The sequence below is a fragment of the Chroicocephalus ridibundus genome, chromosome 2 (assembly GCF_963924245.1).
Source record: "Chroicocephalus ridibundus chromosome 2, bChrRid1.1, whole genome shotgun sequence".
In the NCBI taxonomy this organism is placed as follows: Eukaryota; Metazoa; Chordata; class Aves; order Charadriiformes; family Laridae; genus Chroicocephalus; species Chroicocephalus ridibundus.
The window spans coordinates 111,595,307-111,620,713 of NC_086285.1; the positions used below are offsets into that span (position 1 = coordinate 111,595,307).

The 25,407-nt window shown below is 39.7% G+C and overlaps 1 protein-coding gene across 3 annotated transcripts in view; it reads right to left on the reverse strand.

Annotated features, from left to right (window-relative positions):
• LDLRAD4 (low density lipoprotein receptor class A domain containing 4) overlaps positions 1-25,182 on the reverse strand; it is a 296,688-nt gene extending 271,506 nt beyond the window's left edge. For 2 of the 3 annotated variants that reach the window (XM_063326470.1, XM_063326471.1), the window contains exon 1: positions 25,061-25,180. The gene's annotated coding sequence lies outside the window, so the exon portion shown is untranslated. Of the gene's footprint in view, positions 1-25,060 lie in introns of all 3 variants that reach the window. The other variant, XM_063326474.1, reaches the window with a different exon arrangement.
• Positions 25,183-25,407: the final 225 nt, after the last annotated feature.

The window sequence follows — 25,407 nt, forward strand, 5'->3', positions numbered from 1 at the left end:
TGATAGAGTAAAAAATAACCAGCTATCAAAAAAGATAACTCCTAAACCAAGATTTAAAGAAGAACCTGGACAATTAATTCAGGTGTCCAAGAAAAATGAGCAATCAGAGAAATACTACCTTTGGTGTACTCTTTATGACAACAAACTCCATGAAAGCCCTGAGGAATGGTAGATACTCTATAATTTCTTTCCAGCCACTTCTTGATATTTAACTTCAAATGTGATTGACAGGCTTCCACCTTCAGAGCTGCATTGCCACTGTAAAGGCTGCGGACCCAACCAGGGCACCAGAAAGGGCTGCTATTTCGTACAGTCAATACAACCACCACATCACTACACTGGTATAGAAGTCCTCACACTGGTGGTTCTTGTGGTGTAATTCTTTACGTATGTAGCAAAAGATCTGCTGAAAATCTGCTGAAAAGAATCCTACCCAGAACAGCTTCAGTCAAATGTGAAACATGGTCTTCCCATATAATGAAGCAAATCCAAAAGTCAGAAGGCAGACAATGTATGTCAGTAGGAAGGGCTTCGGTACGACCTCCCCACCAGTGAGGATCCCGCAGTGATTAACTGCAGGATATTAGTATAGTATGTCTTATGAAGAAAAAACAAAAAGGAAAAAAACCAAAAAGAAACCTTGCAACTCAATTTTTGTATCCTCCTAAGATTTTAACAGTTCTTAAGTAACTAGCTAGCGAAAAAGTAAACTTGAACCTACTCAGCGCACCTAGTAACTTTTTACCTGAAACAGTGCTTAATTAGGAGGATTTCATGTTCAAGGTGACAGACTGGCAGTAAAGAAATATGAACTCTTCCACTCTCTTCAAAATGATAAGCAACAACACAGGGAGCTTCTCACATTGTCCAGTTCAATTTCTTTCTCACTTAATTATAGATCAGGAGTAATTCCACTACAATTAATTAAGTTACATCAGAGGCTGACAAGAGAAGCAGCAGTCTGTCTACAGCGTGACACAGGGGAAAGACAACTGTTCTCCCACCATGGCCATTCATTTTTAGCCTCAAAGACTGTTAACCCATTACACTTCCACTAATGACCAGTCGTTCAATCAAAGGGCAGTTAAAGTTCTGCAAAATTCAAGTCCTAAAGTCCAAGTCTACTTTTTAGTAAAGGACCTTAATGAACAATGTAAAGACAAGCCTCACAGAGGGCTTTCTAGCCTTCCTGTTTAAATTGACACAAGAGCCCACAAGCAGAGGAAAGGAGGGGCAGCCTGGGAGGACACCCACCACTGGAGAAAACTCCCCCACTGTGGTCCTCACCGTGTACTCCTGCTTTTGGTATTTGCCACACATCCAACGTTTGTTGGACAAAATGAAGACATCACCCTTCAGGGTTGGGTGGGGTTTTTTTCCCATTTGCTGCTTCACAGCCATAGTACTGACTGTTGTAAATCCCATTTTCATGTTTAATTCTCCCTTTTCACTGCAGAGGGAACAAAAATGCTCTAGCAAATTAAGACGGGTGTACGATGTCCACCCCAGAACCAAGCAGCTAAAAGTCTGGAGCAGCATACCTCAACGCATTTGTGAGTCTGCCCCAAAACACAGAAGACATGAAACAATGTAAGTTTGCAGGCTTGGGCTGGATGTGTATGAGTAAGCTACAGGTGAAATTCAGCTATAACCACATTTCTTGACTTGGAAAATGAGAAGAACTAAGAACAAGTCAAACACAACAGAACTCCTCACCACCATTTCTGGATATTTTTTTAACAGCATCTACACTTTTTTTAGTCATAATTTACCACTCCTGTGTTCTGTTTTTGGCTTATCCACCAGTTTCTCCCACATTCACCTCAGACCTTCAGCATTCTCTCAGCCAATCTCTTCCCTGCTCCGCTCTGCTCATTTTCCTTCCACTTACTCCTTCTCTCTAGTCCTTTACCATACACAGCAGCTCCATGCTCTCTCTCTCTACAGATGTTACCACATCACTTAGGTTTCACCAACAGCAGAATGAACCTGACTAATTCTTACACAGCAACCGACAGGTCACTGTGGAGTACCTCAGAGACTGACCCCAGTTTCACCGAGCTGCTAGCGCAGGCTGCAAACCGGCACTGGGAAGGCAGACCTTAAGTGCACAACAGGGAAGAGAAGCAAGCTGAGATAAGCAGGGAGGCAGATGCACCCCATACTCTTTTGCAGCTCTGTCTGTACAGCGCAGATGTTACCTTACACGGCTCATCGTAGGAAGCAGCGTGTGAACAAGAATCCTGGTGCTTCAGACACTTCTGAAGAAAAGGCTACTTGACTACTGGAATGCAGTAGAATATAAAATAGAATGCACAGGACACAAAATCCTAATGGAAATACAGGTTAGATATTAGAGGGCTAAGAAATTACCACCGGCTGCATTGCAGCAGAAAAAGTTTTAATACTTAAAAATTAGTGAACTTTATTAGCATTGGGGAAAACACATTTGAAGTGACCAGCAATGACTGAGTATGATTAAAGACAAAAGTTGAGCTGCACATATCTGAAAGAGTCACCTTTACACAGTGGTGGCGGTTGCAAACGTGAGCTGCCGGGTGGGTAGGCACTTCCCAATCCAAGCAAGGCACTGTAACTCGGAGATGGTCTGCTCCTCTATGAGTTGCATCTACATCAAAAAGCCATGACCACTACATGAAACTGTACTTCAAGACAGCACCCAAAAGGCATTTTAGAAATTTGTTTGTACTTCAGTATTCCCTTTCTCTCTGTTATAATTACAGAAGACGCAGTCACACCACTGGCTCCGATCCATCCAAAACCCCATGTGTCCTCTATATTCCTAACAATATTTATTGACATTTTGTTGGGGCCACCCTTACTGAACACAAGAACAAAGACAAGTTACTTATTAGCCTGTGTGACAGATGGACAGAAGTCTGCTTTAAGCAGCCATTCCAGATCCATTTCCACATTTATATGACAGCATATGCTGCTGTTATTTACTGGGAGCGATCACACAGGTTACTGGCTAACTTTTCAGCAACCTGTTTGGGTTTTTGTTTTGGTTTTTTTTTCTTCCTTGGCTTAACTCTCAGACAATGAGTATTTCTATATTTAGCCTGATGGCTTAAAGTGAAATAATTGTACTAGCCCAGCCACTTCCTCTGTTAAACAACAGAAATCCAGGGATTTCTGGATTCTGCAGGTCTTCAGGCCCCACTGGCAATCTACAGTCTCCTTGCTGCAAGAACCTGCAGCGTAATGTTGACAAATTGCATGTGAGGAAGAGAGTTAGAAGCTATGTATTTTATCAGATGCAGCCTAAGTAACTACAGGGAAGCCTGGTCATCCTGAAGTCAATGACCAGCACCACACAGATCAACTCAAACCAAAGGGGATGTTTTCTCATCTGTTTTTAAGTCAGTTATAAAAAACCACCATCCATTGCTCTCATGCAATATGGTAAGGAAAGTTATTTTTCTATAGTTATTCTTCATATCACTCATTCACCTACATCACCCTTCCCTCAACACACTTCTCAGTCCAGCTACTTCCAGTTGCTGACACTATTAAACAACCATTTTTATAATACTGGTCCCATACTGGGTCATTTACAGAGGCTCCTTGTTTCCAAATATTTTTTTTTCTTGTTATTTTTCTTATAAATTCCTCCTGCTACCTCCTGCAGTCTTTTTACACGCAGACAGGCCTTAGGACCCCCGGAGAGGAATTTTCCCCAAACAAATGAGTGCTCTGTATTCACATACATCTGGGGCAGACGGTGATCACAGAACACATAACATATGTGCTCCCAAACTGCTGATGGTGAGATTCAACCTATCAAGAAATCATCATTTAAGCACAGTTTATTCTCTTAAGCAAGATGCTTCCAAGTAGAATGCAACATGGTACTGCTGCTAGATGCGAGGCTGCCTTCAGCAGCAGAACCTGCTTGAGAGATTTCCACCCCAGCTGGGCACTCCACTCACATCCCGCAGATTGCTGACCCTCCCTCTTCTTCCCCCACTCCAGTTGTGCTTCCACAGCCGCTTTGCAGGGCTGCAATCAAACTAAATGGCTGAAACAACCTGCATTAACAGTAACTCCCTTCCTATTCCCTCTTGGAGGGTCAGTCTAAACCCAGAGCCTTTCAGCAACCTGCTTTAAAGCACAGCACCACAAAGAGCTGTACCGGCACAGCTCCAGCAACGGTCAACCACAAAGGTCAAGTCTGCCCTCTAAGATGGACTGTCACGAATGGGTGAGACCTTCCCACTCACACAACAGTGACTATTTTCTTTCTTAAATTCATGCTCAGAAATACTTCAACTGATTTGTTGCACCTGAAAGGCTTTCTAGCCCAAAATAATCAGTCCAAAGCAGATCATCAGCAGGGAGAATTTCAGCTCCAGTGGCTCCCATCTGAGAAAGTTACAAACAACTGAAATAGTCTTACCTAACTGAAAGCAAAAGGCAACCTCAGCTAGAGATGCTCAGTCTATTATAACTTAAGCATGTTTTTCCCTTTATACTAATTTATATTTAATAGAGCATTACATTTTTGCACTTTTTTGCTCCTGAAAAATCACTAGAAAGTGTTTTGTGCAGGTTATTATTATAGACACTTTTTATCTGAAAAGTATTCTCTTAAACTGATTGATACTAGTCATACAGGCATATAAACTAAAGTATTAAGCATAACTCACAAGACTTGAGTTCTTCATCCATACAACCTAGTTATCTTTATTAAGACGTATCATGGCAGTCCAAAAAACCACCTACAAAAACGAACCATGGAAAGTTCCATCCAAGATAGAGACAGTTCCTCTAACTTCTGTTGAACGCCTACTTTTACAGCTGTTCAAAGAAAAGGGAGAGCAAGCATACAACTCTTCTTTCCTGGTTAAACCCAAATTCAAGAGGATTCTCTCCCATAAGAATTTCTCAAGACAGATTCTAAGCACAGCAGTCAGTGTTCGAAGCAGGCAGCTGAAGGACAGAGCTCCACCTCCATCTGAGAAATCACAAATACCCGTGTCCGGACTTCAGACAGTGAAAAACAACAGCAACTGATGTAAGTCTAATACCTCAAGGTATAAAATTAGATGGGGGGGAGGGGAAAATACATAATATTAAGGTTATCCTCCAGAAATAAAAGAATGGAAACTCAAAACCTCCACCTCTTATCATCAGCTTAATACTCTTGACTTTCTCTTCATAACATCACCAGACTCAAGAGACACATTTCAAGAAAATATGAGGAAAACAGTTACCTTTCTACCATGAATTTCAATGAGAGAGGACATGACAGTCTGAACAGTACATCCCCAAAGCACCTCCTGTCTCTGCAATTTTATGTAAAATAATCTGCAGTGATTACTCATATTGCTACAGATTAGAAAATTGACACCATTATGCTTTGGGCTACTTCTCTGGACAAGGGCAGTTTTACAGAAGAGTCTTCCCTTCCAGGTTCATCAGAGCGCACCACAAACAAAAGGTTTATCAGATTGCATGCAAGGCATAAATCAGTTACTCAAAGACGTCTCCTGCAGAAGGCGACAGAATGAAAAGAGGGACAGACAGCAAGGGGGGACTTCTAGTCCAAGGTGAACACAGGTATAGTGTCAGATCACACCCCAATCATCTCCAGTGTTATACGGTGGAAGAATGATGTATTTCTGAACAAAGGCATCCTGTAATAAAAGGGCCTCTCTCAGAGCTGATCTTTTACAGATCCAGCAGAGTAGTAATATTACCAGCAGATGTGATTTTAAATATGATGTTTGTTCTTTCACAAATAGTTAAAAAAATAGATTCCACTGTTAAATCTCTCTTTTAAAACCCCAGATGGAACCACAACAAATGAGCTTGTCCAATCTCGTTTACACTAACTCCCACTCCAAAATGCAGTCCCATGGAAGTCCTCACTAAAGAGAATGTCTTTACGGTTGTTTAACAGTTCTTTCCACTCCAGAAACGTTCTGGAGGTAACTCAGAGTCTTCCTAGTTTTTTGTGCTGTAAACAAACACGACATTTACATGTGATTTCTGACAGAAATTCTTCATGCTACCTCCTCTAAAGCACCCTATACCCAGAGAAACAACTTAATGCAGAGCCAGAACTGCTGTTTCTCCTCAGAATGAGGATCAGAACTAAGTTCCATGTTTTGATTCACACCCTGATCTGGCAAGAACTATTAGCATGGCAGAAACCATATTGGAAATTCAACTTTAAAATGGTTATGAGAGTAAGCGTGGAGGAAAAAGAATTGATGAATCTTCTAATGGAGGATAAAAATGGCAATGAATCTATTACTTGGCTCTCCAAGTGAAAGGCAGGGTTCTTCTGAAGCATACACAGTACACTGGATTGACATGATGATTTCCAACCAAACTGCAACATCCCTTCAAAATTTTAACTCACTGAAAGGTAAGGAACAGCCATTACAGTGCAAATAGACAGGCATCTTTGCAGAAAACTAGCATAGAAAACACATTTTATCACAGAAAAACCAGCATCTAAAATAGATACAGATGAACTCTACTATAAACTATTGTGTCCCGATGATGTCTGAGTTCTTTCTGCTACAGATGTAAGACACAAACACATCTGTCTTGAGATCAGCTCTCAAAAACAAGAATAAGTTTGAATTTTGTAAGAATTATGATACATTTGGACTTGTGGTTTCTTTAGTTATCTATTATTAGCTGCAGTTTAGTTGTCAAGACAACAGTTTCCACTTCTACAAAATGCTTTAACTGTAAGCAAAATTTCACAGTCAGTATCAAAAGTTCACCAGATGATTGGTTTTGTCTATAGCCAGGAAATAAGACTATCTCCTTAGGCCAGGGTCAAGCTGCCACCAGAACAATGGCAATCAAACACAAGGAGATGGGACACTTGTAAAACATCACATCCGCCTGGTACAAACTGAAGGATTGAAGGAGCAGTCCACCTTACACATGATCAGCTGCCCTGTTTGGCTTCTTTGCAGTACGTTACTACAATGGCCACTCCAAAATTGAGTATACATGTAACGTAAGCAATGAATGTCTAAGTTTCAACAGAGAAAAATCAAACTTTGCATATCAGAGATGCTTTAGGATATAGCAAAAACACCCCAAAAGCAATAAACATAATGCAACATGAGTCAACATCCAAAAATCTATAACTCACAAGGTTCCTATAGGTCCACAAGTCAACTGCCAATACACAGTTTAGTTTTTGTAAAATTAAATTTTATAATTTTGTAGACTTATGTCTGTTTTCCTTTTACTCTATTTTTCTCTCAAAATAAGTATTTTGTACTTAAAGAAAAAAAAAACACAGTAGACCAACATAATAAAATAATGCTGTTATAATCTTTACAGTCCCAGATTCAGACTCTTCACTGTGGAACTGTTCTCACGTATACAGACAAAACAACACACAGTTCCTTGGAAGACAGCAATGAAATTTGCTCCCTCTTTCCAATTATCTTCAGGTTTACATGAGTCATAGGTTGAAACAACAGCATAACAGCTTACCCAAAGCATTTTTCCCACCCCACTGATATTCATTCATAGGAGAACAGAAAAGGACAGAGGGAAGGATACTCAGGGGTAACTGTGCACAGAATACTCTAAAGGATTGAGAGTCAGTTATCATTAGTCACTTCATTTCAAAGATGCATGTGACTAATTTTTTTCTTTATATATAATGTATATATCTATGCATAAACAATCCCCCTACACAGTCAGCTTCTGCCTTTTATCTCTTTACCTCTCTAAATATATGCTTACTTTAACTTAGAGAAAGCAACTGTACCCTAAACCCCAACCTCAAACGCAATCCTTCCTTCCCCTCTGATGGAATGCATCATGAATACTTACAGTATTTAGTCAGAACGTTTATTTTGCTGCAAGAACAGATGGGAATAAGCTACCTGAAAGCATCAATATTAGCTCTTGTTAACTCACTTTGCGGGAAACCAGAATAGCTCGCTGGCAGCAAAACAAAGAAGTGGAGAAGGAAAGGCAAGTAGAGAAGAGAAGAACAGAACATCGACGTACAAATAACCTCCTCAGTATGCCATACTGAGGGATATGTGGGGAAGGTGTCCGGCAAATTGGAAGCAGTCCTCTTGAGCAACAGGCGTTTTTCTCAAGTGAGCATTTTCAGGGATATGAGAGTATTGTTGCCCGCATGCCTATGTTGGAACAGCTCCTCAGCTCAGTCAAGGCATCAGGCACTCATTTGTCAGCTCTAAATCTTCTGCGTTACATCGCTGGCCTTTCCAAGTACTATGTTTCATTTTTATCTCATTCAACAAACGGCAAAGTAACCCCTATAATGTCTAAACGAATCATTTCATTTGCATTAAACAATGCCACTGATAATCCATTCAGATGTTTCTTTTCCTTTAAGTTTCCGTATTTACTTCCAACCACAGCTTGAACACTACACACGATGAAGGAAGGTTGAAGTTGCCTGGGTTATTTTTAATTATCATTTCCTATTAAGACTTGAGGAACATCTTTATTATTTAGTTAAAAGTCATTGCTTCTTTCAATATATTTGATAATACTTTGTAAGCATCATATAAAAATTCGAAATTTCAGCATTTGACATTGCACAGTTTTTGATCCCTAACAACAAAACAAAGTTCTTAGATGCTCAAAATATACTGATTCCTAAGCATACCACATTGTATTAACATCCTTGTGGTCCTGGGTTTTAGAAAAGAAAGCGCTTCCTACTGAAAGCCTGTAAATTAACCATCTTTTTCTGTACCTGGCATAAAAGACACAAAAATCACCACAGATCTGTGAACGCTGCTAAAATTACACTGCTAACGTTTCTCTGTCAAGTAACCACAATCAAAAGACTCCCTTAGCTGCTGGGATCCTTCTACACAGTCTAACCTTAAGTCAAAACAGGTTGGGTTTGGTTTTTTTTATGCACACCCCAAAACATAAAATACCAAGGTGAGCATTTCTAAAGTTTTATAGAGTGTTCAGTATCTCTCCTCACATCAAGAGGACCTACATTCATACAGACACAATATGCAGTAACTTAAAACATGAAGACATTTTTCCCCCTCACAGACATGAACAGAAGTTCAAATCTGAATATATCCTACATTTTCAGTTATGAACACTGACTTAGGTATAAAAGGAGAATCTGTCTTGAGAGCAGTCAACACATTTTCCTGGTTATAATCTCACTTGTGAGCTGTACTCTTGCCAGTGAGCAAAGCCAGCGATCAACATCAGCACAGGACTCCTGCAGAGTTGGGACCAGTAAATGTGCTTTCCTGAAAATCATGTATAGAAAATGTTTAATTGAAGCTCAATCATCCAATAGGTTGAGCAGAACTTGAGGGAAGAAAATCATGTTTTATAAGAAATTAAAATAAAAACCCTAAAAAAGTACTTATCCAGGAAGACGCGCCACTGTGTATCAGTTTATAAACACATTTCCATCTCCTCACTTTCCCCGTTTTCATGACAACTGTTAACTTGGAGTTTGGGACAGGAAAAGGCTGTTGGGGATTTCTGCAGATTTTTTAAATACATAATTCAAACCACAGGACCAAAGTGATCTCTTGCAGTGAAATAAGCAGTATTATCCATTTACAACTCATGCCTATCCCCCTTTGCAGCTTTTAATGAAAGTGAGAGCAAAGTTGGTGGCAAACAGGTGGCAAAGTTTGCTGCTTTTCTGCCGTCTTGGCAAGGTTCCTGGAACTATGGGAATGATACAAGCTCTACATCCCCTACAGAGTCCAAAAGTGACCTACTCAAGAAAGCTACTTGAATACTCAAATTCAGAGCCGGCACTCAGGAAACTCTTACTAAGCCAACATTCCCAAGTTTGTGGAAATGGATGGAGAAATCGTCTGAAGAATAGTGAGAGGAAAATTAAATTAACAGTGACAAGAGAGTCTAGAAGTCATCCTGGTGGTTCTGGATGGCAGATGGTCCTCTACACCAGCCAGTTTGATTAAATAATGTATGGAGCAAGACAGAAAATGGGAGTCTTGTTCTTTCCTTAAATGTTTGAGGTGGCACGAATCTAAAAGCTGTTCGCACAAAAAGGAGAAAAAGAATAACTTAATTTTTTCGAAAAATTATTACAAGCCTCTGCAATATATACTTCATGTTGGTTTGTTGGGGTTTTTTTTGTTTGGTTGTTTTTTTTAAAAGTCCTTGCTTTAGTTCATATGGGATTTCAAACATTCATGAGTTTTCATTTCAAGTTTTCTATATGCTAAGTTCATTTTAAAGATTCTAAGCCAAGGAAAACACATTTGTAAAGCTAATTAACATATTTATAAGCATTATAAGCCTGTTTGGGTTTTGCATTATCCATATTACAACTACACCATTTTATCAGTAACTTTCAATTACATGTACTATTTAACTTTTACAGGCTCCCTAAAAAAAAGATGAAAAACATGAATAATAGCTGTGACTTTTTTTTTATTTAACATTAACAGATAAAACAATGTTCTCAGACAAGTATCATCATAAATAATTGCTCAACAATTTTTTTTAATAAAAATACAATGCAAAAAATAATTTAATGGTCAGCTCTTTGCAGGACCATTTGACACTACAAAGGGAATACAGTGTTCACAGCATAAGCACAAAAACAGTGCAGAAGAGATTGCACAATGATACTCATGCCACTTTAATCAAACTCTAATTAATCTGATTGTTTTACATTCTGACATAATTTTACTGAAAACAGACATACCTAATTACAACATGACTTGTTTATCCAGCAGCATATAAGGTTTTGACTGTAAAAGTGGTGTTCATAAAACAAATGCACCCTGTAGCATGTAATTTACTTTGATATGAAAAACCTTGAACAAAAAGAAACTGCTGTGTCAGCAATCAGACAGCTAAACAGAAATTAAAAAGGTGGCTAATTGCTTTGGCAGACAAAAATAACAAGTACTTTAAAGTAAAGTGAGTGGTTTTGTATCATCCACCATTTCTAGTGGGTTAGACTTTGATGTGGTAACTCTTTATAGGTTGTTCCACTACTAAAGTTAGACACTGTATCCATCCTTAATTGTGTATTCCAGGTCTAGCACCCACTGAGACGCATTGAAATAAGCCTGGTGGCTGTTGCAATGTTCCCTATCACACAGTCAAGCTCACAGAAGAAACTTTCAAGGTGAAAGTCAAAGACACACTTTTTTGCTTATTTTCTAAGCCCTTTTTATTTTAACTTAAGTAGCATAAAGACTGTAACACAAAATAGTGTCAAACAGAAACCACTCAGCATCAAGCATAAGGACCTTCCAAAGTCAAATATCTGTGTATGAATAAAGCATCAGAACAACAGAGTTTTAGTAATCTCCTCAATCAAGTTCCAGATTTGCAGTGGAAATACAAAGAAAGTAAAGGAACTTTAAAAAAAAAAACAAACAACAAAACCAAAACAACAAACTCAAAACAAATGTAACTAAATAATACAAAGCAAAGCTTTCAAACAAGAAGTTTTCAGCTCTTGTCAGAAGTATTCCTGTGGATCTGTTTCCTACTAGAAAATCAAATGCATCAAAACAGAAATATTTCTTGTAATGTATCCTTTTGATTACAATAATCATGAAATAAAACTGAAATAGGCATTTTACAAGGTAGAAATTCTGCAATATTTCATAACATTATGACTTTTCTTTCTAATGATTTTTTTCTTTCATTTTCCATGGTATCATAACAAGACTACAAAAGAACCAATATAAATGTAATTTTTGTGGAAAACATGCTTTTATCATTCTGTTTTAAAACAATCGAGTTTTGATTCAGCAAGCTTTCCAGCAAGATCTGGGATCTCACCAAAAGCTTACTCAATGTTACTCTGACCCATCAGAAAATTACCTCTGAGAGGACGTCTATGTTTTTATAAGACGATGTGGAAAAGATTCTTCGATTGTGTTTTATTTAACACTGGACAGCAGCCCTGCGGCAAAAGGAATACAAACGGAAATACATACATTCATACCAATGAAGAATTGTCAGCTGCTTCACCTCTCAGAAAGTAAACTGCAAGCTTCTTTACTAATTATGCAAACACTTAGAAGAGAACATCTCAAGGAAAGAAAACAGTGTTGATTACTTTAAACACATGCAACAGCTTCCAGCTACTCATGAGATGGGAACTCCTCTTGCTTGCAACAAGAGTTTGTGTCAACTTTGCTCTTTTTTGGCACTTACTCAGAATCTTTGGAAGTAAGGTTGTCTTTTTTCATACTTTGTTTTCTTCCACTTCACCTTTACTGCACTTCTGCCCAAATACAAGCAATTCAAAACATGAAAAAAAAAAAAATCAAGTTTTGAAAATCAAGATCAAAATAACAAACTTCTAGATTCAAGAATGTTTCTTCAGAAAAGCCTTAGTCCTGTTACTGCAGGTTGGACTAGCTGAACTCCAGCAGGTCCCTTCTAACCTGAGTTATTCTATGATTATCTTTGTATCATTAGAAGATAAAGCAAGAGTGAGTACAGTTCACTTCTTCAATCTCTGTTTTGCCTGGACAACTCTATATGGCTCCATGGAACTGTCCTGGTTTTACTTTCACCTTCTTTTTCAGCTCAGAGCTGCTACCACCTGTATGAAGAGAGGCCTCTAGTGTACAGCCAAGAAACAAGTTTTTTCTGTGCCCTGTTTAAGATCGATTTTTCAGCCTTATTTAGGACCTGCACAGACTATTAATTTTTTCTTGAAGTTCACTAAGTATTTTTATCCATGTCCACTAATTTTTGAACAATGTCTGTCAGGTAAAATTTACCTAACTCAGTAGACAGCAACGTGTCAGCTCCAAACAAACAGTTGTATTCAGAAAAAGCTAGGATGGTCCCTCAATTCCCACTGAAATCAATGTGATGCTGCATGTAAACTCCCTTGCAAGATATGATGGGCCTGATTGTATAGTGGTTTGTCTGAAAACACACGCATGCATTTTTCCACATTAAATTCACCAGATTGCCTCAACACAGATTAATATAATTGCCATTACCATAAAACATTCTTTTCATCTAGATTTGCATTTCTCCTGTTGTTTTGCCCCCTTCTCAACTCAACTCTGACTCACAGACAGATTAGAAATCAGATCAGCCTAGAATTTGCAACACTGACTTAGCCTCTTTGGACTAAAAATAAACAGGAGATAGAGTGGCTGGGAAGAAAAAATATTGATGACAGTCAGTCCCGATGTGCTCTATTTCACCACAGTAAGAACAAGCAATATCTGAAGTTCACAGAGCTTTGCTTCCCACAGTACATTTCCACCACAATTCCTGGAGCTCTGATTTTGCACGGCCATCTGAGAATACAAATATCTAGAACGCATATATTGAAGACTGTGAACCCCTTAATCTTGAATAGGCATTTCTGTTAAAGCAACCAGGAGAAATAATCATCTGGTTTGTTCCATGCAGCTGTGTAAAATTTTTACCGTGACAATTCCAGCTCTGACTCCTGCAGGAGGAAATCCTCACACAGCTCTGTATGCTAAAATAATACCCTAAAGTAGTAGCAGCATGATTGGATTTCTACATGCATCTAAGGTCACCCAGGTCTTGCGACTAGTCTGCTGATGCCTCTGTCATCCAGACACCTGCACTGCACGGGCTCCCGCACATGAAGGCTGGAGCCATCTCCTAACAATATGCTCACTTAGAATTTGGGAGCGCAACATCCTGAAGTAGATAAATAGATCAAACCCATCAAGCCACAAACTTCCTGACATTCTCCAGAAGGGGCAGCTTTTTTTCTTCCTCCAGAGCACGGAGGTTTTGGTATTAATTTGAACAGGGAGGAAAGCTGGAGTCTGATACGCAGAAACATCTAGTCAAATAAATACGTCATTAAGCTAACTAGCTACAGGATTGTCTAGCAGATGGATGACATCTTGGTTGCTAGTGGAACACTTTTCTATAGCCTTGTTTGAGGCAGACACATATGGCTCTCCCAAGCATTGATGCAAGTTCCCAGATGGACTAGATCACTGCTGACACCTTATTATAAACCCTAGAGATGAAAGAAGGGAGCACAATTTTTGAATCACAACACAGGGCTCTGAAATATTCAGACTTCCTAAAAATCAAGTCTACAACAGAATATCTCAATTTTTTTCTGTTGAAAGAAGCTACTTCAAACCAGGAACAGAAAATGGGGGGAAATGCTTTATTAAGGATGATTAGAATAGCCTTGTGGAAACCTAAATACCGGAAGATCCTCAACATAACTGTATATCACAACTACGTACATGGAGTTACAACTATTACAGCTCTCACAATGCAAAAAATTATCTGCTGTGCAGCTGTTACTGACACCAAAGAGCTTCCATCTGGAATGTCTTGATTGGGGTGGAAGGGGAAAAAGGAAAGAGGAGGAAGCCATTTAGACATTACAGATGCATGACATCTATGAAATGTCTGTATCCTAACGGACTAAGGGGTGGGGGGGAAGAGAGAGAGAGAGAAGTATAATTGCAGGACGAACAGGAAAACTAGCAGAAATATGTGGGAGATAACAGAACCAACTGCATACAGCATTTGTTTTTTTGTAGGTGTCAGAGACACCTGAGAACATCTCAAGTACACGAGGGGACTGTGGTGTATCAAGGTCAGAAAATGGAAAAAAATATTCTTTTAACATTTTTAGACTGTGAAAAGAGACTAACCTTATCATTCAGTGAGAATTTTACTCTTCCCCTTCACCCAAACATTAAGTCTCCAAGATATCAGCAAGATGACTTATTACGTATTTCTTCTTGCCTCTAGTATCTGCTACACCATGTAAACCAAGAAAGTTAGATCTTTAAGACTACTATAACTCTGTGACAAAACTTCTCAATTTCAAAACCAAATCAACTCACTGACCCCAGGAATATGTTTGGAATTCTGTACACTCATGAGTCAGAGAGACGCTTAAGCTGCTAAAATCTATCTGCCTCTACTGCAGTGGCCATAAACTTAACAAGTATGCAAACATCTTGGAACCATCAGTTAAACATACAACAGATAATATATCGTAACTCATCTGTCTCTTCATTTTCTAAAGGAACACTTGTGCTTTCAGTATCTTCAACCATACTATCATTTCCATGTATTGAAATCAAAGTTGCTCCCAAGTTTGCATTCACAGCTTTTAGCAGGGCTTTTATCTTCTAGGACAACTGAAAATTCACAAGGTTTTTCTTATAAGGAAAATACAACAATCCTTGAATCATCTTATAAAATAGAATGTTTATAAATAAAGAGATAAAGGTATCCTCTTCCTCTTTAGAGAAATAATACAATCTCTATCTCCATCACATCACAGACCTCAACATTAATGTCCAGGAAAAGCCTCAATTTTGTAAGCATCACTTAGACAAGGGCACAGCTAGAACAGAATTTCCAGCTATACGAACTGCATCTGCAACTACTTTGACTGGATAGTTCCTCTTCTCTGCAATACAACTGTCCCCCTGGGGAGACAAATTCAGCTGGACAAACACAGAAAAATAAGATGACAACTATCTCCCTTCTTTCTCAGAACCTGGAAGATTATACGCTTCATCGTTCATTTTAACCTCTCAGAATATCAGAACTTCAAGATAGTCTTTCCCTTTATGTGAGTCTTCCTATGCAAGACACAGGGAAGTGCAACTTGCAAACCACTGGGTCAGGGCTGACAAGACAAAGGGTAAATTAAAGCCTTTAGGAAACACAGGCTTTGGTTCTCCTGAGGTACGCCTTCAGATTGAAAAGAAAGGGGACGAAAGATATTAATTGGTATCCATGAAAGCGTAATGAAACACAGCTCAGGCCAGAACTAGCCACTTTCTGGGCTGCAAGAATATTTTCTAATATTATTAATTTGTCTCAAAGCCCAAAAATCTCCAAATTTCCTAACAACTGAAGGCTTCAGTTTTACAACTGTCAAATACAGGTTGGGGGAGGGGTTGTTTGTTTGTTTGGGGTTGTTTGTTTTTTCTAAGTTTTACTCTTTGGAGAACTGTCAGTTTCAGTATGTAGATAAAGAGGATCACTGCAGGTCCCCAAATCCATGGTGGGTCCATAGGGATTTCTTCGGTCCTTGACTTTGCAGCAGACTTCTCATGCAGGAAACCACATGTTCCTAGAAACACAGTGTCCACGGTCACAAAAGAGGATCCTTGGCAGTTTAGCTCCACACTGATGACCCTGAAAACACCAGGCCTCCGGCCAGAACACAGTTCGCCAGGAATCAGAGAGGTTGTGTCTTATTTTGATTTCAGTGAAAGTATGTCAAATCAAAAATATCTGCAATGAAACATATTAATGATTCGTATTTTCTGACAAAATTATGTTCACTTGAAAGTCTGCAATTAGCTCGATCTAAGATGCCTCAATAGCAGCATCACAAAAACTGATCAATAACAAGCAACGCGAAGGAAAGCTGAGATAAATCAAGTACAGTATAAAATGCTGAAGTTAAAGCATGGTAAACATCTATGTCAAGAGGCTCTCATTCATACACAGATGGTTTTAGATCACTGTAATTTAACTTATGTTCTGAATGATGTTCTCCTTCAGATGTAAAATGACCTTTGATTGATTCAAGCTAAATATATAAGGCTGTTCTATATTCGACACAGCATTCACACACAAGTGTAACATACTTCAACATATACATCTTGACTCGACACTTCAAGTGATTTGCTTTGCTGTCTCCATGTAGACATGATTAAAGGCTTTTATCTCCAACCTCTAACAACATCCAGGGGAAAACAGGGAATGGGAAACGGCAGAGTCTGTAGCTGGTTGCATATTCAACTGAAGAAAGAACTCATCGTTTCAAAGGACACTTTCAGAATATCTTACACATCTAACTCCCACTCTACAATCCATAGAGGCTCTCTTTTTCCTCTCTGTATTTCTTTTAATTCCTCTTGGTTTGCTATGTTTTTAGGTTTTTTCAAGCAAAATTAAAAAGCAACATGGACCAAGTGCTTCATAACTCATTACTGTGCATTATCAGCACAAACACACATCAGCACTGTGATAGCTCTTTCTTGAAATTTACCTACTTGTCCACCCACCACCTATGAAAAAAAGGACACCTATCGACATAGATTATTGCAGCTTTCGATGTAGAAACTTTACACTATTCTGGTCATTTTCATCACAAGGCTCTAAAGATCATTAGAACACAAACAGTGACTTTCACCTTCAGCTGTGAGTTAGAATCTTCATCTCTATACCCACTGCAGGTGATTTCCTCTTGCAACTAAAGAGATGTTTATCGCCCTAACCCTTGGTACGTTAATCCAAACATTAAAAAGTGATACCACCGTTGTTATCAATCTAATCTAATGAGGCACTGTAAGAATAAAGATATTTGTAAAGTGCTTTGATGAGAAAGCTTTGCCATAAGGTGTTAAGTAGAACAGGTCAGATAATGTACGCATTTGACAAACATTGGCAGTATTTCTGTTCATCAACAGATGGTAGCTTTTTAAATTTTTTTATTATTATAATCTATGTGAAAGTCGGCACCAAAAAGTACCTGTATTCAACATAATGCAAGCTGGTTTGATTGGATAGATACATCACATGTTCGGCTTCCCCATTAAATAAGGATAACTCATAATTTAAAACATTTAAAATGAAAATTGAGCACTTGCAAAAAGTTAATCTCAAATGTGCTGTTTCTAAAAACCTACTAGGAAGGTTATTAGTAAGAGGAACGTGAAAGGGTCACAAACACAGAAAACATCTGTGTTGGAAATATTCACAGAATCCCCTTCCTCTCCACTTCCACTATCCTTACAAGTCTGGTGAGGAACCTGCACTGGCCAACAGAGGCTATTAGTCTGCCCAAATCTAGCTTTTATATGACCAGGTGCAATCTTGAACTCAGGAGTATTCTCTTATCTGCACATATTATTTATTTTTTTTTTTACAAATATTTGGTTTCAGTTTGCTTAACACCAGTTAAGTGAAACCTAGAAAATCAGTCATCCATTAAGGTGAAATTATAGGAGAACACCACACACCAAATTGGTATTTCACAGAAGGTGCCAGTTCAACAGCTATGGAGATTAAGTTAGGTTATTTATAAGCATTCCTCACATCTTCTCTCCCACACCTTCTGCTATGCTCCTCAACTCTGACCCACAGGGCAAAAGCCAGGCAACTCACTTTTGCCTTACGAAAATCCCAGGCAAACCATGGGAAACATCCAGTTAAAATTCTACATAATACCCTCTACAAATTGGCATCACTAGACTCAATAACTAATGGTTAAGCAAAAGCAGAAAATGAAGCAATACCTTTTACACCCAACAGTTTAAGAAACACTGCTACATTTAGGCAATTACATACCGTACATCCCTAGCAGATATAGGACTAACAAATTCATATTAATTCTTGCTTCATGTGTCATTAACACCTAATGGAATGTTTGAAGGTGTTTACAAGTCCAAAGTAATAATGCATCACTCTTAATTAACACACACTAAAAATTTCACGGAAGTCTCAGTGGAAGAAGGTGGTTATTAAAGAGATTGCTCCATATCTCAGTCACAGACTGCCCCCTCCTTTCCCTCTATGAAATGGAGAACAAGTAGGTTACAGGTGTGAGAAACCAAAATAATAGGCTCAGCTACACAACATAAAAAGGTAATTAAAAAAGAATCACATGTTTTCCTTCTAATAATCTTTGAAACCAAGAAGAGTGGAACTTGCGTTTAAAAAACCAGAGTACCGAAGATACTTCCAAGTACCGGATGCTGAAAATTAAAGACAAAACATAGTAGCCTTATACTGACATATGCTAGATAATACTAGGCAGATGAGTCAACTCTTATTTTAGAATTCTCAGTAAAAATCTGGGTTTATCCAGAAGAAAACACCATTTCCCAGCCTTCTCTAGATGTGGGAGAGAGTCTAGATTTTACTTTATTAAGCATTAACATCTGTTCTAACAGGAACTCTAACAGAATGTTGTACTGCCCTCTAAGATCATGACTTAAATACATTCAGTGGTCAAAAACTAAGACAGAATCATCCAAACTTCACAATACTTATCACACAAACATTCAAAAAAGCGCATTCCCTAGAAGCCAGTACGTCTTTTACAGACAATTTCAGAACATAGGAACAAACTGAAATACTGAATACAAAAAGAATAGGAATCTACAAGCTCATCTTTTACAGGCAACAGCAAGTTTGATATTGTGACTATGTTTTTTCAGAAGCAGATTGATTATCAGTTTTCAACAAAAAGGGTACCAGGGTGTTTAGCATGGAAGAAATCAAGAGCAGTAGGAGATGGAAACACAATGAAATTCCTACAGACACTTCATCAACCCAGTCCATCTCATGTGCAGCATTTGAGCAGTGTATCTTTTCTAGATGTTGTCCTGCCTTTTAGACCTAATCCTAAACACATGCTAGTTTAAAAACGTAGGTACAAATGTCCACCACTCTCACCACTTGTTCTCCCTGTCCCATAGACAGCTAGGAGTCACTGTCAACACAGACAAAACTTTGCAAAGATCCCCATACAACTGTCAAAATACCACTTGTCCTTTTTGCAACTGCAATCAGCATTAAAGTCCAATGCCTTCAGTATTTTCATTTATCATCTCATCTTAGTGAAACCAAACAGTAGCATCTGGATTACAATTTAGTCCGACCCAAAAGTACACATTAAGTAGGTTTCACTATCCTAGTCAGTAAAATTCCTTGTAAGATGAATAGTTCTCCAAAACTGTAAAATACACAACTGAAACTTATACTGAAAAGCAATTAACAAGAACATATATTTCCGAATTCAGCCATGTGCAAAAATCCTATTAGAATTATTTTGGAAAAAAAAATAAAATATGTATTTTTAGTCACGCCTATCAACCAAATGTCTATTTATAAATTTGTCTACATAGGAGTAATGCTTTCTTAACTGGGTGGAGGAGAGACTAAAGCCTGGGAAAAAATGCTGAAAATGTTAGTGCTTTACATGTCTGAAATAACATTCAATTCAGAATATAACTATGTTTGCTTAATCAGTTTCAAACTTTAAGACTAAACATTTGATTCAACACAAAACAATATACTCTGTTTCTAATGGCATTCTAATGGAAAAATGCCTCAGCTTATTATATGACTAGGGTTTTTTTTTAAACAGTCATCTAGCCATCAGAGAACCTATTACACCTGCAATTCTACTTAACATGTAGGAAAACATGCACAGCAGCATCAGGCAGAGCCACACACCACAGGTTTATGCTGAGCATAAGTATTCTTGCAGCAGTAGCTTATTTATCCCTGCCATGTAACTTTAACAGCCTTTCTGTGTGGATGCTGGCAATCACTGACTTCCACTGTCCCTTAAATTGTCTAACAACATTTTCAAATGCTTTTCAGTTTTAGCAGATAATAAAACATAAAATCACTATCATTTCCCATTCTCTTTTGGTGCTCTCCTCAAAAAGTAACCCCCCTCAATCATAAATTACTTTCACAGTGAAACTATGTTCCTATGAGAACACCGCTACCTCGCTTGGGAGCATCCAGACTCCTGTGCCCAATGAGCTTTCAAAATGCAGTGGTAAGGGCTTTCTGATCAGTTTCGCTGCAAAAATGCAGACATTAAAAATAAATCATGGGTGTGGATGTGTCGCCTTCCCAGCCCCTCTCCCTACCGCACGCACTTCCACCCCCAGCTTCTTTGCTGGTTTTCATGCAGATTTGTGCCAGACATTCGGCATCCTCATTAAGTGGTGTCTGGCAACCTGCCTAAGTTTTAGTGGGTTCTGGGAATGCCAATATATTAACCAGAGGACTTTTTGCATACCCTAGGAGAGATTTTATTCTAGAAAAGTCAACCATTTGGCACAAAGAAAACTTACTTCAAATCTAAGAAAGCTCTCCATCGGCAATAAGAAGAGAAACTGCATTTAAACTGTTCTTAATTTCTGCCTCCTATCCGAAAGAAGTCTAATGTAGAGCAGGATTGTCCAAACACAGTTTAAAAGGTGAGAGTGCTGCCTGTAGTAGGATTTTAGAGAAAAAGAAGGCAGATATGAACAACACAGACACAGCACAACATCAAGAAAATTATTCATTTTCATTCCCTTGTCTCTTATGACCATAATAACCTTAATTGGAAAGATTAAATTTATCCATTATTATGCCAAGTAATAATGAATGGAGATCTGGGTACATGCAAATTTCCATTGGTTAACTAAACAATAAGAAAAAACATTTAGTAAAACTCATATACATTTATCATATATATATCGTATACATATATCGTACATATCATCTACATGCAAATATGCTAAATCAAAGCATACACTACTGAAATGCTTATATTAAATAAATAGATGATGAATACAGAGACATTTTGCCAGCATGAAGTACAGAACATGCTACAATGTTGTGATCACCCTTATTCACCTCTAAGCATTCTTTCTACCACAGTCCCCTTACAGTTACTATTACTCAACTGACAGTCTCAGGAGTAAGCAAACAAAACTCATCTCTTAAACAAAAAACTTAAATTTATCTTTTAAATACAAGGTTCAGAAGAACACAATGAAAAAAAAGGTCAATAGTTTTCCAACACTGGAATATTCCTCCTGTACAGCACATAGAAAAAGTTAAACTGCATTGGACAAATATGTTATTATTTCATTCTGAGACTGTTTCTGCAGACTTCTACATCTAGTGAATCCCATTCATTTCAATAAATTATTCAGGTAATCTGCTATCATTTAGATATCGCTATCTATTATTATTAGAAATTGCTTCAAACTCACATTTACTTCAAACTCATCATCTTGGTTTGTCCAAAAAATTGCTGCCTTCCTGACAGCAGCTCCAAAATGTCGCAATCCCTTTATAATGACCAATCAGCACCAGAGATTTAACAAGAATAAATTAAAATCAAGTCAATTTAAATGCTTTAATGTACATATTAAAGTCTGACAAAAATAAGATTGTGTTTGGTGGGAAAGAAGTTTTTAGCTATGTAGGCTGCCTTTGCTTAGATATCAACCTTCCAGGCAAGACAGCTATTCTTAAAAATAGCTGTCAACTGAGAAAAGAAAATGTGTATGTATGAATCATTTCACTACAGGGTTGGATTCCCAGCAACTGAAGCACCACTGTTCTGGCATCAGTGCCTTTAACGAGCAGCTGATACTAGCTTGGTGCCATTGAAGAATTTCACGGTTACCACAGAACCAATCTGCAGAAAAATTCATCTCTAAACTCCTAGAAGTATTTGTATTCCATAACTGGCAATTCACTTGCAAAGAGCTGTTTTAAACTATTAGAAATTCCAGACAGAAAAAAAAAAAACCCAAACTTTTCTAAGACCGCTCACAAGTTAAATGCAACAACGATTCCTGCCCATGCAAGAGTTGGTGGGCAAGCATGCACTTTTTAACACTTCATTCCTCTTAAAGATGATATTGAGTTAAATTATTGGTAAGATACCTTTCTATTATTTCAATAATCATTTACTTCTTTCTGGCACATCACATCCTGAAAGTGTTCCAAATTATTTTAAACAGCATCGCTTAAATGCAACCAGTTCTTGGTGGACGGGCAGCAGCCACTAGACAGAGTACGGCAGGGCAGCTGTGAAAAAGAAGACTACATTTTGGTCAATAAAGTCAGAGAGGAAACTTCTCTCTCTCTCCTCCCCTTCCCACTCCCCCGCAAAAAAACATGGTACTTTCACTGCACAGGAAACTAACAACTCATCTTTTCAAGTCTCACCTTCAATGTCCTATGCAGAGAAAGTGGCATTTTATCTACGTCAAAATAACAAAGGGACAGGTTAGTTCTACATTCTGAGATTAAGCTACTGTTCAATAGTTTTAAGTTTACCAAACTTAATACAACTGTGCCTCAATTCTGAATCCCAATTTGTTTCTACTTCTCCAAGTTTTCTTGTAACAAGTCTAAGATGCTGAAGACTGAATTCAAACTTCATAGTCAAATGCTGCCTACTGCCTGCAATGCTTCAATTAACATAAACCAATGGTCTGAAATACACTGTCTCACATTGTTAACTCATTCTGTGTTACACATTTATCATCATTTAGGCCCGCACAAGCAATCTGAATTTACTGGAGAATACTGATATGCCTTATGTGTATGCAACAATCATCTTCATGTACCTAAGAATCATAATTAAACACGCTACTATAGACACAGAGTATATTAAAAGATGTATTTTTCCTTCTGTATGTAACTGCATATAGTTGATGCCTTCCAATTTAAGTTCTCGTCATGCTAGTCACTTTATGCAACACGGTAACTTAATGCCTGGTACTAAAACATGAGTACAGATATAGATGTTCAGAGTACCATCACTATTTCAGCTAATGCAGACAACGGGATGTTGCTTATTAGGCTGCTTCCCAGTAGCGCACTGGTTTTCCAGCAAAACTTGCCCTTCTATTTACAGGCACGAAGCCATAATATTTATATTCTCATTAGTGGATCCATACACATGTGCACCACACACACAGTTATTCAACTCCACTCAACAGTGCATCATACGTTATTTAAACAACTCTGTATTGCTGCAAAGAGTAGATTTCTTAAAACATTACCCAAGAAATGAAATTGTAAGGAAGAATAAAAGTTTGGTCTAACCAACAATACTCAGGGGTTGAAGGATGAAAACCAAAAGACACTCTCCAGAAAGGAACATTGCTGTATTTATGCAGCATCTACGTTCTTACCTCACCTATGCCTACCAGTAATTGCCCCCTGGGCTTTCTTACTGGCAAAAACGTTCTCCCTTTTTGGCTAACCTCAGATGTACAATGCTGCATACAATTCACTCTTCATGGTGATGCACCTTTCCAGTCCACAAACATTTTAATGCAAGTTTTTTGTTTCTAAGAACAGAAAAATCTCTTAAGAGTTTTCCTTCCTGACAAGATGACGCTGGTGTCTTAGATCAATAAACTTTCATAACACCAAACATTATTTCTAGTGCTATATAATTATTCACCAGATTTCTGTTCTCTTGCACAACCACCAATTGCTACTCAGAAAAGGCTCTGAACAATACAGTCCCACTAAAACCTTTAGTGTTCTAAGTGTTCATTTAAGATTTTAAAAAAAAAAAAAAAAATAGTTTTGCATTTTGCCTGCTTCCTGTTTATTCTTTAGTCAATTTAAACCTACACACAACGGTCTGTTTGTCTCTTCAGCAAGTATCGAATCATAACCGACCGCATAACTACCTACCCACCCACACGATGGAAAACCTGGCACACCATTCAGAAATTTGGGATGCACATATTCAACACAAACGATGCAAGCGGGCATCAGATACGGATCGGCAAAGCTAGACTTCGCCTAATAAACTTTTTAATAAAAAAATACAATAAACATAAGGCGCTTCATTAAATATAGGTCATTTCTGCGTGAGCCCGGCAGCCACACTGCTGCTTTTGCTGCCTGTAAAAGTTGCCTGCCTTGGAGCCGCTGCTCTCCCAGCTCGGACATCCCCGCTGGGCTCTCCCCCCGCCTCCGGCGGGGCCGGGCGGGACGCAGCGTGCCGGGGCCGTTCCGCCGGTGCTGCCTTACACCGATCCTGAGGGGAGGTGAGCGTCGTCCAGACGGAGCTGGAAGTATTTGACTCGGGAGCAGCCGGAGAGGACGTGCCGCCCAACCCTCCCTCTTCCCCGGCGCCCTGCCCGCCGCCGCCTCCCCTGCCGAGCTCCGGCTCTCCCCGCAGGGCTGCCGGTCCGGCTTCTCCCCCGGCCAGGCGGGGCAGCAGGGAGGCGGCGGGGCACCCAGGCCGCCCCCACACACCCCCCCGCTAGCGGCGTTACCTGTCACCGCCAACGGCCGCCCGACGCCCCCTCAACGCCTCACCTGAGGGGGAGAAAGGCGGGCGCGGAGGGACGCGCTCACCCCGGCCCCGGGGGGGAGCCAGGGGCACCCGGCGCCGCCGGAGACCCCGGCAGCCGCCGCCTCGTCCCCTCCGCAGACCTTCAAACTCGGGGCCTCCCCGCACTTTCCCCGTCACTTTCCGCCGCGGCGACACCTCCCCCCCGAAGCCCGTTCCCCGGCCGCGCTCACTCACCTCCCCCCCCGGCCCCCCGCCGCTCTCCTCAGCGGCCGGGCTGGCCTCCTCCTCCTCCTCCGGAGCGGACGGGGCGCCTCGCCGCCTCCCCCTGCCTGTCTCCGGCAGCCTCTCTCCCTGCGCTGAAGCTCTGCCTGCCTCCAACTCATCCCCAGCCTCCCCCCCCCTCCCTCCCTCCCTCCCTCCCCGCCCTGCCCGCTCCGCTGGCTGCCGCCTGTCTGCAGCGAGTCTGGCTCCGGCGGACGGGGGGGGGAGGCGGGGGGGGGGGGGGGAGAGGGAGCGGGGGGAGGGGCGGACGCCCCTCCCCCCGCTCCCTCTCCCCCCCCCCCCCCCCGCCTCCCCCCCCA